The sequence below is a fragment of the Dendrobates tinctorius genome, unplaced genomic scaffold, assembly GCF_039654945.1.
Source record: "Dendrobates tinctorius isolate UK_male_01 unplaced genomic scaffold, ASM3965494v1 ptg000017l, whole genome shotgun sequence".
In the NCBI taxonomy this organism is placed as follows: domain Eukaryota; kingdom Metazoa; phylum Chordata; class Amphibia; order Anura; family Dendrobatidae; genus Dendrobates; species Dendrobates tinctorius.
Genome location: NW_027361685.1, coordinates 15,571,931 through 15,587,740, shown reverse-complemented (window position 1 = coordinate 15,587,740; position 15,810 = coordinate 15,571,931). Strand labels below are relative to the sequence as shown.

The 15,810-nt window shown below is 45.5% G+C and overlaps 1 protein-coding gene across 1 annotated transcript in view; it reads right to left on the bottom strand.

Moving 5' to 3' along the window:
* The window catches only part of LOC141082310 (uncharacterized), a 500,638-nt gene that overhangs the window by 381,175 nt on the left and 103,653 nt on the right, over window positions 1-15,810 (bottom strand). The window lies entirely within an intron of this gene.

Below are 15,810 nucleotides of genomic sequence, written 5' to 3'. Positions count from 1 at the left end.
ATCACATTTGGTTGATCACCATAGAACTCATACAGGGGAGAAGCCTTTTTCCTGTTCAGAATGTGGGAAATGTTTTAACCACAAAGGGACTCTTATTAGTCACCACAGAACTCACACAGGGGAGAAGCCTTTTTCCTGTTCAGAATGTGGGAAATGTTTTAACCAGAAAAGGAATCTTGATGAACACCAAGGAACTCACAAAGGAGAGAAGCCTTTTTCATGTTTAGAATGTGGGAAATGTTTTACTCAGAATTCAAATCTTGTTACACATCAGAGAATTCACACAGCAGAGAAGCCATATTCATGTTCAGAATGTGGGAAATGTTTTAACCGGAAATCACATTTGGTTGATCACCATAGAACTCATACAGGGGAGAAGCCTTTTTCCTGTTCAGAATGTGGGAAATGTTTTAACCAGAAAAGGAATCTTGATGAACACCAAAGAACTCACAAAGGAGAGAAGCCTTTTTCATGTTTAGAATGTGGGAAATGTTTTACTCAGAATTCAAGTCTTGTTACACATCATAGAATTCACACAGCAGAGAAGCCATATTCATGTTCAGAATGTGGGAAATGTTTTAACCGGAAATCACAATTGGTTGATCACCATAGAACTCATACAGGGGAGAAGCCTTTTTCCTGTTCAGAATGTGGGAAATGTTTTAACAATAAATCAGATTGTGTTAAGCACCAGAGAGTCCACACAGGACAGAAGCCTTTTTCCTGTTCAGAATGTGGGAAATGTTTTAACCAGAAATCACAATTGGTTAATCACCATGGAACTCACACAGGAGAGAAGCCTTTTTCCTGCTAATGTGGGAAATATTTTAACCAGAAAGTGCTTCTTGTTAGACGTCAGAGCAGTCACACAGAGGAGAAACCTTTTTTATTTTCTTAATGTGGGAAATGTTTTACTTGGAAATCAACTGTTAATAAACATCAGAGATGTCACATAGGGGAGAAGACTTTTTTATGTTCATATTGTTGGAATAGTTTTAGCCAAAATTGAATCTTCTTAAATGGGTTGTCTCTTGTCATTCCTCATGTTTGCTGACAAAAGGATAAAACTAAGTTTTATTAATTCCAAATATAAAACTATACCCATAATTCATCCCCTGAAGGTTAGTCAATAGGTGACTAATAGAAAAAACATGTACCCCACAGTTCAGTACAGTACATAGGGTGAGGTGATGTATACACACTCACTCTCCAAGCCTCTCATTTCTATGGGTTTCATCGTCCTCACCAAAGACGACTCATCAGGAGACTATTTAATATTGACCTATATTCAAACGAGACTAGACAAAAAAAAACCTAAAATCATTTATCATGTTATCCAAAACAGTCAGAAAACTAGCCCCATATTGGCAGATCCCAGAACTCAAACTATATACTTTGTAAGTTTATAAGTCACTCCAGTGTCAGGAATAGATAGTATGTGAAAATACAGTATAATTCTTGTGTTTTTCTCCTATAGGGACTTCCCTAGTTTGGTAATGTAACTGCTGTTAATTAGTAGTGCAGACAAATTGTCCTAGACTAAACTCAGTCTTCAGACGGCCCAATACGTACCACTCAGGGAAAACTTACCTGCTCCAAAGATCATTAGCAGCTTCTAACTAATGGCCATGCTGCGGTCTGTCAGGGAATGAGTGCAATATCGTTATAAAGACTAGGGATATGTGCAATCATAATGTCTGGGGGATCTGTGCCATTATTTAGTATGAATATGGAAATTATCTCTGAAAGGTAAGTGTTCCCTGAGCGGTATATACTGTATTGTCACATACTATCTATTCCTGACACTGGAGGGGCTTATAAACTTACAAAGTATATAGTTTGAGTTCTGGGATCTGCCAATATGGGGCTAGTTTTCTGACTGTTTCGGATAACATGATACATGATTTTAGGGTTTTCTTCATCTAGTCCCGCTTGAATATAGTTCAATATCAAATAGTCTCCTGATGAATGAATGAATCCAATGAATATTCATTTCTCTTAAGTAGCGGCACACGTGACCGCCAGCAGCAGCAGGAAGCCGGTGGCTGACACTGCGCGCTACTGAAGAGTAATGAATACTCACCGCTATCTCTGATGAACAGTCCCGGTGAGCACTCCGGCAGCTGTGCAAATAACGCTATAACAACGCATTCCCATGCAATCCTATGGGAATCCGCAATTGCTGTGCCCATGCCGTGGATTTTTCCGCTGTAGAATCGCATCGCAGTAAAATCCGCACCATGTCCATTTTGCGGAATCTCGGCGATTCCGCTGCTATAGGATTGCATTGAAACGCTCACTTTACACATGTGGCTATGCCCACTATACGTAAAGTGAGTGCTTCATGTGCGGATGGTACCCAGGGTCTGGAGGAGACTTTCCTCCATGCCCTGTGTACCATATTTCTGTACAAAATAGAATTAAAATTAAAAAAATGGATATCTACCCTCTGTCGGCCCCCAGCGATGCTGCCAGCAACTTCCGTTCCCAGGGATGCATTGCGCGAATGAGCTTTGTGACGTCACGGTTGCGTGACAGCTACGTCATCAGAGGTCATTCGCGCAATGCATCTCTGTGAACGGAAGTTGCTGGCAGCGTCGCTAAGGACCTGGAGGACTTTGGGGGCTGACAGGGTAAGTATACACATTTTTTTATTTTTAACATTCTATCTTTTACTACTGATGCTGCATAGGCAGCATCAATAGTAAAAAGTTGGTCGCACTTGTCAAGCACTATGCTTGACAAGTGGGACCAACCTGTATCACTATTTCAAGCGATGCTTCAAATCGGTTGGAAAGCGCTAGCATTATGGAAGCTAAAAACGCTTGCAAAATGCTTGTGTTTTGCCGGAAAACGCTTGCAAATTCCGCATGCATTTTACCCACGGCAGGGAGTTGTGGAAATGCTGCAGACAATTTTGCAGCATTTCTGCAGCGTGGGCACATAGCCTAAAACAATTGCTGGCATCGGAGCAGGATGCTGTGAGGGAGCCCTGGGTAGGTAAGTGTAATTTTTTTTTTTAATATTTTCTGATGGGGCCATGCATAATAGGACGAGATGGGGGCCCTGCATACCAGGATAAGGATGGGGCACTGTATACCAGGATAGGGATGTGACCACGCATACTAGCATAGGGATGAGGGTGATCATTTCTGCCAGGATAGGGATGAGTGATCCATGCATACTAAGTAAGGATGAGATGGCCATGTGTATCAGGATGGGGGTGAGGGGACCATACATACCAGGATAGGGGATATTAAGTACAGAATTGACCACACTTTTTGCGTTAATTTTTTTCCTAATTTCCTGCTCTAAAACCTAGGTGCATCTTTTAGTCCAAAAAATACGGTATATATTTTTTTTTTTTCAAAGGACTCATTCCTCATGTTTGGCCTCATTAAAATAAAAACACTCATACTCCGCTGGCGTGCCGGCTCCACTTCAGCGGTGTCGAGACTCACTGTCCCGGGGCTTATGTGAGGTTGTCACATCACACGAGCCCTGCACCCAATCAGCAGCAGCTTTCACTGTTCCTTCACACGTATTGAACATCAACAGGAGGCCAGGGCTGCGGCTGCTCTCTGACGGCCTCATGATGCTTGATTTGTCTGAAGGTGGGGACAGTGACGTCAGCGCTGATTGGGCACAGGGCTCACATGATGTAAAAACCTCAAAAGAGCCCCAAGAACACAAGTGCCGACACCACTGAGACGGTGCCAGCATGGGAGGTTTGTGTAAGTGTTTTTATTGTAACAGGACCAAACATGAGGAATGAGAAGGGGTTGTCCAACTAGTTGTCAACCTCTTTATCAAAAATCCCACACAGGGAAAAGTCATTATTATACCTAGAGCGTGAGAAATGAATTACAGGAAAATCATTTTTTGTTGACCTTCAAAAATAACTCCGACGAGGAGAACCTATATATATTATTCACAAATTGTACAAGAACATGATGCACGCGGCGTGCGTTCAAGGATGGAATATTGTATGGAAGTTTTATAGGATAAATTCAAGGATGAATATTATATGGGAGTTTATTCGGACTCCCATGACAGCACCACGAGAGAGGGGATCCGCCCTTCGGGAACAGGAAACCTACAGATACAAAAGGGCGGCACCTCTCCCACGCATCAGTTGGTTTCCTGTTCCTGAGGGGACGGGATCCTACAGACCAGATCCCAGGCCGGCCGGCCGGTACAGGTAGCGAGGGGGGTCTCCTACCTCGGCCTGGTGCGGAGCTCCTGGAGGACGCCACTGTGGCCCAGGATGGGTGGCACGGCGGTAGTGGATACAGCAGGGAGCGGCATCCGGAGGAGGTCCGTCTCCATATGTGCGCCGCCGCCGGTAAGTATGCCCCCCGGGGGCTCCCAGCTCCGGCGGCGCGATCGCGGTGGATTGAGGGGGGCCGGCGCAGCTGCAGGGCGCTGGGGCCGGGGAGTGCTCCATGGTGGAGCGCCCCGCGTGACTTCAGGTCACGTCGGAGTCGCTGTAACGTCGGGGCGGAGCCTCGGGGCGCTTCCGGGTCAGCGGCGCCACTGCGTAGGCGCGGGGACCCAAGATGGCGGCGCCCATCGGGAGGACGCCGGTAAGCGCCGGTTCCCCTGCCCAAAGCGGCGCCAGCTGGGGAGGGGGGCCCTATTGGGGGGGAGGGCACGGCAAGAGGAAATCTGTCCGGAGGAGGGGTATATAGGCAGGACCCTAGATGGGTGCCTTGCCTTGGCCACATTATTGCAAGCTAGTAATGGAGCGCAATCAGGAGCAGCAGCAAAAGCAGCAGCAACGGCGGCAACAGCGACAATCTTCACTGCCGCCCCTGGATGATCTTAGGCAGGTCAAACAGAAGAAGAAAGAGGCTCGTGACAGTAAGGAGCATCCAGGACGAAGTGACCAGTCCAGTCATAAAAGCTCCTCTAGGCGGTCAGGAGCAGCGACTGAGAAAAATCCCCCTCATTCTCCGGTACTTGATTGTGGCACTGGTAAGTGATCTTCGTGAATGTTCACTCAGTGACGGGGCCTCCTTCTGTGTTTTATTCTAGGGGAAGAAAGCTACGAGTAAAACCAGACACAGGGAATGCGCACTCTGTGCATGCCCGTTACCAGATTCATGCCCCAAAAAGTTATGTCCCCCCTGTATCCAGCAGACAGTGGCGTAGGAGTCGCCCGCAGTAGCGGCGTGTTTAAGGGATATAGTAAGGGCAGAGATGAAGGAAACCCTAAAATCCCTGTCCCAACCAGAGAGTGTAAGGGGTGAGGACCTGGTGGAGTCGGATTCCTCGACAGAGTGGAGGAGAAGTAAGGGCTCCCATATTTCATTTCCCTCGTCCTCAGAAGAAGAGGACTCTGGTCGGTTTTGCCTGCCGCTCGACCGAGTAGACAAATTGGTAAAAGCGGTCAGAGGAACAATGGAGGTGGAGGAGCCGAAGCCTCAATTATCCATGCAGGATGTGATGTTTGGGGGGGCTGGAGCAGAGGAAGCGTAGGGTCTTCCCACTAAACGAAAAGATCCAGGATCTCATCCGCAGAGAGTGGAAAAAGCCAGATAAAAGAGGGTCGCTACCACCAGCCCTCAAGCTTAGATATCCCTTTGACGATTCAGCAATGAATACTTGGGACAAGGCCCCCAAATTAGATGCAGCTATTGTGAAAGCATCAAAAAGATCCTCGCTACCCTTTGATGACATGGGGTCCCTTAAAGATCCTCTAGACAGGAAGGCAGATACCTTCCTTAAAAATACCTGGGAAATGGCAGCCGGTTCCTTAAGACCAGCAGTAGCATCGACTTGCACGGCCAGGTCCATGATGGTCTGGTTGGACCAGTTAGAGTCGCAGTTAAAACAAGGAACATCTAGACAGGAAATCCTTGGGGCCCTACCAATAATCCAGGATGGCGCAGCCTTCCTAGCAGATGCCTCGGCTGATGCAGTCAGAATGGCCGCCAGGGCAGCAGGACTCTCTAATGCGGCTCGGAGAGCCCTGTGGCTGAAGTACTGGCCGGGAGATATTCAGTCCAGGGCGAAACTCTACTATCCCGTGTGAGGGGGAATATTTATTCAGAGCAGTCCTGGACGAACTACTGGAGAAGGCCGGGGATGATAAAAAGAAATTCCCAAATCTTTTGTCCCCATCTTACCGACGTCCGTTTAATAGAAGGAGATTCGGTCAAGGGAGAAGGCGTAACCCTTCACCTAATAGAGACCGTCCCAGATGGGAGGATAGAAGGAGAAGAGGTACGGGCTTCATGTTCAGACGCTCGTCGAGAGAGCGAAAAAGACAGAACCAATGACTAGCAATTCCCGTGGGGGGTAGACTGTCATCCTTCCTCCCAGCATGGCTACAGGTCACTAATAGTGACTGGGTGCGGAATGTGATATCCACCGGACTCAGGTTGGAGTTCACTCAAGTCCCACGGGATACCTTTAAACCAACACCCTTAACGTTCTGATAGAGGTTCCAGAGTCTGAGAGAGGAAGAGGATTCTACTCTCCCTTACTTCCTAATCCAAGAGCCGGATAAAACATTCACAACGATTATTTGCGTTTCCTTAAAGAATTTTTGGTTAAACGCACCTTTAAAATGGAATCCATTAGTTCTACAATAAAGATGCTGTTTGAAGGGTGGTTTATGGCGGTAGTGGACTTAAAAGACGCATACTATCATGTGCCCATCCACGCAGATTTCCAGCAGTTCCTGAGAGTGGCGGTATCAATAGACGGTATAATCCGTCATTATCAATATAGAGCCCTTCCCTTTGGTCTCTCAGCAGCTCCCCGGGTATTTACAAAAATAGTGGCCGAAGTTATGGCTCATTTACGGGAAGTTGACATCTTAATTATCCCATACTTGGATGATTTTTTGATTGTGGGAAATTCAGTGGACCATTGTCTATCTCAGATAAAAAAAAGCTAAGTCCAGATTAGAGAACCTCGGATGGATAATAAATTACGAGAAGTCCCGATTTCAGCCCTTAAAGGTCCAGAAGTTTCTAGGCTTGCTGTTAAATTCAGAAACTCAGCAGTGTCTGTTACCCGTAGATAAATTACAGCAGCAGGTTCTTCGGGCAATCGATAGACCCTCCATGACCCCCAGGCAGGCCATGTTCCTGTTAGGCTCCCTAACCTCATGTATCCCAGCGGTCAAGTGGGCACAATTCCACACTAGGGCCCTTCAGAACGACGTCCTGGTTAATAGCAGAACCTTAGAGGGCTTCTTGCAGGGTCAGGTATTGCTAAGCCCCTCAACTATTACATCTCTTAGGTGGTGGCTCGATGTTGGAAATTTAGCTTCGGGGGTGCCCTGGGTGATACAGATAACCCGCGTAATAACCACAGACGCTAATCCTTGGGGTTGGGGGGCCCATATGGGGGACATAGTGGTACAGGGACAGTGGGACTCTGATGCTGAGATCTAATCTAACCAGAGGGAGCTGCTGGCGATTGAATTGGCCATTAAAAAACTCATTATGTATCTACAGGGCCATCATGTGAGGGTACTCTCGGACAACCAGGTAGCGGTAGCCTATGTCAACCACCAAGGTGGAACCCGCTCCAACGCCCTGATGCGGATAACGGAACGTCTCCTTCAGATAGCAGAGAAAAATTTTCTATCTTTAACCGCGCTCCACATCAGCGGAAAAGAAAGCATGAAGGCAGACTTTCTAAGCTGCAGGGCCCTAAGGCAGGGAGAATGGGCCTTAAACTCAGACATCTACAACCAGATTGTCCGCAAATGGGGTCAACCGGAGGTGGACCTCTTTGCCACCAAGGAAAACAGGAAGGAAAAACTTTGTTCCCTAAATCCCAGGGAAAATCCACTGGCCGTGGACGCCCTCCTAATAAAATGGGACTTCTCGCTTGCTTATGCGTTTCCGCCTTTGAATCTTCTACCTCTGGTAGTGAGGAAGATCAGGGAAGACAGGGCAAGAGTCATATTGATTGCCCCCTTCTGGCCCAGAAGGACCTGGTTTGCATGGTTGAGGACCATGTCAGTAAGCGATCCTTGAGTACTGCCGAACCTTCCAGATCTCCTCTACCAGGGGCCAGTCAACCACCCACAAGTAGCGGGACTCCGTTTGACGGCATGGTGTTTGAGAGGACACTATTGAGGGATAGAGGGTTCTCAAAAAATGTAATCGATACACTCCTAAAAAGTAGGAAACAAACCACCACAGGTATATATGCTAGAACCTGGAGGCGATTCCTGTTCACCTGTGAGTTTAATATCAGGGATGGAATACCCGTAAAACAGATTCTAGAATTCCTCCAGAGGGGTCTCGAGTTGGGCCTTTTCACTAGTACATTGAAAGTACAAGTTTCAGCTTTAGGGGCCCTATTTGCATGCGACATTGCCGGTAACCATTGGGTAGCGAGATTCATTAAGGCAGTTACCAGATCGAGACCCATACTCAAAGATAGGTGTATGCCTTGGGACTTAAATTTAGTCTTGACAGCCATGACAGAGAAACCGTTTGAACCTCTGGATTCTGCTTCACTAAAAATGATATCACTTAAGACAGCCTTTTTGGTAGCAATAACATCTGCACGTAGAATAATCGACATACAGGCACTTTCCAGATTGCCCCCTTACACAGAATTCTTACAGGATAGAGTAATCCTAAGGCCAGACCCGACATACCTTCCCAAGGTAGCATCTCATTTTCATAGGACACTAGAGATAGTTCTGCCTTCCTTCCTCCCTAATCCAACCAATCCTAAAGAACAAAAACTTCAGGCTCTAGATGTTAAGAGATGCCTACTTAAATATTTAGCAGCCACAGATCCTTGGAGGAAGGAGAACGCATTATTTTTATCCTTCCAAGGTCCCAGGAAAGGGTATAGAGTGTCAAAGCGCACGTTAGCAAGGTGGATTAGGGAGGCTATCTCTCTTGCCTACACAGCAGGTGGCGGTCCGGTTCCACAGAACCTGAGGGCGCATTCCACTCGTGCCATGGCATCATCCTGGGCAGAGAGATCGGGAGTATCAATTGACCAGATATGTAAGGCGGCCACCTGGTCATCTTCCACCTTTTTTAACCACTATCGGTTAGACATGGGTGCCTCCTTAGATCTCACCTTCGGGCTAAGGGTGCTGCAGGCTGTAGTCCCTCCCTAAATTAGTTTACATCTCTGTAATTCTCTCGTGGTGCTGTCATGGGAGTCCGAATAAAGTATTAAGTTACGTAACGGTATTTTTCGGAAGCCCATGACAGCACCCTTAGTTCCCTCCTTGTTCACGTATAAGGGTGCACCCCTTTAGAGGATGGTTTTCGCGAGTTCACCTTATGTGGGAGATGGTTTAAAGAATTGTAAATAGGATAGATAGGTTAGAATCATAGAATCGTAGAGTTGGAAGGGACCTCCTGGGCCATCTGGTCCAATCCCCTGCTCAAAGCAGGATTCGCTAAATCATCCCAGTCAGATGTCTGTCCAGCCTCTGTTTGAAGACTTCCATTGAAGGAGAACTCACCACTTCTCGTGGCAGCCTGTTCCACTCATTGATCACTCTAACTGTCAAAAAGTTTTTTCTAATATCTAATCTGTGTCTCCTCCCATTCAGTTTCATCCCATTGCTTCTAGTCTTTCCTTGTGCAAATGAGAATAAAGTTGATCCTTCTACAATGTGACAGCCCTTTAGATATTTGTAGACAGCTATTAAGTCTCCTCTCAGTCTTCTCTTTTGCAAACTAAACATTCCCAAATCCTGCAACCTTTCCTCATAAGACAGGGTTTGCAGACCGGTCACCATTCTGGTCGCTCTTTTCTGAACTTGCTCCAGTTTGTTGATGTCTTTTTTAAAATGTGGTGCCCAAAACTGGACACAATATTCCAGATGAGGTCTGACCAAAGAGGAGTAGAGGGAAATAATGACTTCACGTGATCTAGACTGTATGCTTCTGTTAATACATCCTAGAATTGCATTTGCCTTTTTTGCTGCTGCATCACACTGTTGACTCATATTCAGTCTGTGATCTATTAGTATACCCAAGTCTTTTTCACATGTGCTGTCACTTAGCCCTATTCCTCCCATTCTATATATGCTTTTTCCATTTTTATTGCCCAGATGTAGTACTTTGCATTTCTCCCTGTTAAAAACCATTCTGTTAGTTGCTGCCCACTTCTCCAGTTTATTTAAATCTTTTTGAATCCTCTCTCTCTCTTCTCTAGTATTAGCTATCCCTCCTAGCTTTGTGTCATTGTATATATTGTGTATATGCGGTGTACTAACCATGGTAGCCTCTCAAGCTCTGTAATCCGACTGATGCGTGGGAGAGGTGCCGCCCTTTTGTATCTGTAGGTTTCGTGTTCCCGAAGGGCAGATCCCCTCTCTCGTGGTGCTGTCATGAGCTTCTGAAAAATACCGTTACCGGTACGTAACTTAATACTTTTATAGCATAAATGAAATACCAACAGAAAATAAACGACCCAAAACAAATATTTTTCAGTAAAAATAACTCCTCTTTATTAGGTAAAGTATAAAAGAATTGCGCCATTTTCCGATACTTGTCGCGTCTTCATTTTTCATGATTTTGGGTTGGGTGAGGGCTTATTTTTTGTGTGCCGAGCTGACGCTTTTAATGAATACCATTTTGGTGCAAATAAGATCTTTTGATCGCCCGTTATTGCATTTTAATGCAATGTTGCGGCGATCAAAAAAACATAATTCTGGTGTTTTGGCTTTTTCTCATTATGCCGTTTAGCGATTGGTTTAATATGTGCATGTTTTATTTTCTTTGTATTGTTTTATTTTGAATGGGGTGGAGGGGTGATTTGAACTTTTATATATTTTTTTCTATATTTCGAAATACTTTTTTGCAACTTTTGGCATTGCGAAGACATACAGCATTGTATCTTAATTAACCAGATGACTATTTTTATCAAAAGAAGAATAGTAGAATGTTATCTGTATGTTGGCTTTCAAATGTAAGTGTAGATTTCTGGTTGGTCAAGAAAACAGACTTTTGTTTGTGTAAGCCCGTAATATTGACTTTTATTGTGCGCTTATCCTTGATCACTAGTGATGATTGCTGATATGCTAATTTATACATTGTGTTATGGAGCCAGTTTGTTGACTTCTAAAGCAGAGAGGGAAAAACTATGCAAATAGTTTAAATAATCAAGTAATGCTACTTGATCTCATCTCCATTCTTACCCTTCATGTAAATACTGAATGAGGGACACTTGTTAAGTCTAAAAATAGGTTACATGCCTCTGTATAAAGAGACTGAGAGAGAGAAACAGCCAGAGATTCTGCCAAGACATCCATACATCTTAAAAGGACCAGAGACAGGACAGCAGCCATTTTACAGCATGACTCCATTACGAGGGACACGGATGTATCATTCTATAGGAAACAACCTAGGGGTTTTCAGCCTGAGTTGGAAGAATACAGATCTCCATTGACCATCACTGAACCTTGGATACATTTGGAGAAGCCAGATTGTGATCCTCAAATCAACTGGCCTTGTATGGACTGTCGTCTTCCTACGCTTGTCATTACCTCCTCTTTGTGTGCGTGCCACAGGTGAGGTAGTGACCCTGGAAGATCTGTAGTCACAGCTGCTACCACCATGGCAAGTCAGTGGAAGGGTGAGACTCAGTAATGTGCATCATCTTGGGTACTGTGCTGGGACTGTTCTATGTGTTATCTGCCTGTTTTGTGGTACAATAAAGCATTGCCACTCTGTTTTACCCTCACCCTGTGTTGCCTGAATAACATTTTGCCCATGTTATAAGGAGAGCGGGAGTTCGGCAGGACGATCCATGGTCCATGCGTTTTCGGCTAGTGGGGGCGCTCATAGCAATTCGGCAGTGACAACCATAGACTTCTGCTGGAGGCCAACGCATCGGTGACCCACAATCATGACGGGGTCACTGAAGGGCGGGATTTCCGGCACGCTTGCTGACGTGCCAGAAAAGATGTGGGCTCAGCGCTGGAGCCCACATCAAATGAAGGGAGTTTGACAATGGCGTACATTTACGCCTGATGTCAGAGAGGGGTTAAAGGGGATTGTTTGGTAAACATGTATACTTACAAGTAATTACAAAAATAACAGCTTCTAATGTTAAATAGTATATAGTTAGGACAAGAAAATATTATTTGTGTAAACCATGTGTAGATATAAAAATACAGGCAAATGGAGCTCCATCTAGTGACTGTGCAAAAGTGCCATCATAGAGTAAAATGTATCCTAAGAGAGTGTCACTGTCAAGGTGGAAATGAGATTAATGAGAAGGTGACGATCTGATCGCAAGCCTTGTAATTTATGCTGGCTTTTAACCTCACTTGTATGGACTAAGTGAATAAAGAATTATATTTCACTATATCGTGGAGCTGGACATTTATCTTCATTACTTTATATGGAGGTTGTGCGTGGCATATACAGGGGTGAGCTGGTATATGGAGGTTGTGCGTGGCATATACAGGTGTGAGCTGGCATATGGAGGTTGTGCGTGGCATATACAGCAGTGAGCTGGCATATGGAGGTTGTGTATGTGAAGCAATGGCTGGGGAGACTACGGTACACAAGATGATGTGCAAACAACACTTAATTTATGGACAGGCAAGGAATGAAGTGATAGAGACGTGTAAGCAGAGGTATGCAATGACACAAGACAATTTACAAGAGTGATAATTTTTTGCTGGGCCATCAAATAGCATGGTGCTCCAATTATTACAGAACAATATATTTTCCAACAGGCAAAACACAGTAAACGCAGTATGATGCTACTTTAACTATAGCCTCACTGGCCTCTGCTACGCAGGCCACAGCTGCCGTGCTCTGTCTATTGCAGCCTATCCTAAGCCCTAACATATACACACAAGGGGTTACACACAAGGGGTTAAAACTCGCAGTAACGTTGAAGCCTCAGTCAAGTCTCGGGGTCCCCCAGCAGTACTGTAAGATGGTGCGCACGTCTTTCTGGAAACTCTGAAACGTAGTCTACTTGCTTGAGGGTCCTGGAGATGCTCCTTGAAAATGACATTCCTTTCTTGTATTTCTTCGTGGCTCCTCACAATAACACAGGACAGCCACCTTTGTTATCCCCAGAAGAGTCTACACAATCTCATAAGTTTAGTCAGACACAGTCTGCGCGTCTTTTCACAGATCCAGGCATGCCAGCTTCCTGCAGCAGCTTCAGCTCAGCACACATGTACAGGAAAACAGCCCTCCCCTCTCCAGCGCTGGCAGAACAGCACACACAGTCTTTTGCATGGGAGACAGAATGTACCTGTTATGAATGGGTCACCGAGGAGGAAAACAAGACCAAGCTAAGTCACAGAAAACCAGAGAGGTTGGTAACTACACGGATTGCAGAACCCTGAGCCTAACCACACAACTAACAGCAGCCGTGGAGCATACCTACGATGATTCTAGATGCCTCATCACAGCCGGAGGACTAAATAAGCCAAAAACAAGAAAAGGGGAAATCTAAACTGCCCCAGAGCAGGCCCCAAAGGAATAGACAGCCCCCACACATGTATTGACGGTGAGACAAGATGAAAGCACAAACAGGTAGGAAAATAGGCTGAGCAAATGATGGGGCCCACACTAACTAGAAAGGAAAGGAAAGATACATTCATGCCAAAAAAAACCTGCAAAAATGTCGAATACTTCTGATAGCAAAAATTACCCTGAAGTCACTAGACTTCTCCCACTATATCAGCACTCTGGCATATTGTGAGAACAGAGCAAAAAGAGGCCAATCTAATACGGGACAAAAAGCAAACTGGCACATACAGTGACAAAAGAATGGAACTTCAGCACAGCCCCAGCCGGGGCTGGCTGACCACACAAAAAACTGAATAGACCAAACCAAAACAAATGTGAACATTAGCAGAGAACACTTAGCTTGAGAAGGCAGGAACTGAACTGGAAACCAAGACCTCAGGAGGCAGGAAAAAAATCACCAGCATGGGAATAGGGAGTCGGCTGTCTTAAATCCAGTCTGAGACTCCAGATGTCCAATCCTCATCCTCATTATCAGGTGTCAGGTCTCTTAATTAGATCAGCTTCATTACCTCCTGCCACCACCAGAGGGAGCCCAGAAAGAGAACTCACAACTCCTCTGTCAGCACAACCAGCTCCCTCACCAGAAACCAGAGGCAGACCAGAAAATGAGTTTGCAACTGTACCCCCCCTTGAGGAGGGCTCACCGAACCCTCATCGATGCCACCAGGCCATTCAGGATGGGCCCCGGTGAAAAGCACGAACCAATCTATTGGCATCAATGTCAGAGGCAGAGACCCAAGAATTATCCTCCTGGCCATAACCCTTCCATTTGACCAAATACTGGAGTCTCCGTCTAACCAAACGAGAATTCAATATTTTCTCTACCTCATATTCCACATTGCCTTTAACCAATACAGGGTCAGGAGGCGCCGCCACAGGAACTACTGGCTCAACAAACCTCTTCAACAGAGACTTATGAAACACGTTATGGATTTTAAACGCAACTGGAAGAAACAGGATTAAGAATCTCCAAGATCTTATAAGGATCAATAAATCTTGGCTTGAACTTTGGAGACGCAACCTTCATAGAGATATTCTTTGATGATAACCACACCATATCACCAACCTTAAACTGGGGACCAATGGTCCTATGCCGGTTGGAAAACCACTGGGCCTTTTCCTGAGAGAGTGACAACTTATCCACCACTTGGTCCCAAATCTGCTGCATTCTCTCTACCACAGTGTCCACACCTGGGCAGGTTGAAGATTCCACTTGCCCTGAAGAAAATCGAGGGTGAAACCCAAAGTTACAGAAAAAGCGCGACATCAAAGTGGCAGAACTAGCTCTACTGTTTAGCGCAAATTCGGCCAAGGGCAAAAATGAGACCCAGTCATCCTGATCAGCAGATTTAAATCATCTCAAATAGGACTCCAAAGTCTGGTTTGTTCTCAGTCTGTCCATTGGTCTGAGGATGAAACGCAGAGGAGAAAGATAACTGAATTCCCAGATTGGAACAAAAGGCTTTCCAGAATCTGGAAACAAACTGGACTCCTGTCCGACACAATGTTCTCAGGAATCCCATGCAACCGAACCACCTGTTGTAAAAACAAGGGCACCAACTCTGAGGAAGATGGCAACTTTGGGGGTGGTACAAGATGGACCATCTTTAAAAATCTATCACAAATCACCCAGATAACAGTCATTCTGTGACAGACAGGAAGTTCAGAAATAAAATCCATTGAGATATGGGTCCATGGCCTCTTGGGCACCGGCAGGGGCATCAACAACCCCCTAGAACGAGAACACGGTTTAGACCGAGAACAAATCCCACAGGAATGCACAAAATTCCTGACATCACGAGATAAGGCAGGCCACCAAAAAGACCGACTCACCAAATCTCTGGTACCAAAAATACCTGGATGACCAGCCAATGTGGAGCAATGAACTTCAGACATCACACTCTTCCTCCACTGGTCAGGAACATACAATTTTCCCATAGGACAACGCTCAGGTTAATCCTCCTGAAATTCCTCCAGGGCGCATCTCAAATCGGGCAAAATGGTAGAAAGAACTACCCCCTCACCTAGTATGGTAGTAGGCTCGGTCACAATAAGAGAATCAGCAAAGAAACTCCTAGAAAGGGCGTCTGCCTTAATATTCTTAGTGCCCGGAAGAAAAGAGACCACAAAATTAAAACGCGCAAAAAACAAGGCCCACACCTAGCCTGTCTAGGATTCAAGCGTTTGGCCGACACCAGATAAATCAAATTCTTGTGGTCAGTGAGGACCACAACTTAATGTCTAGCTCCCTCCAACCAATGTCTCCGCTCTTCAAATGCCCATTTCATGGCCAACAATTCCC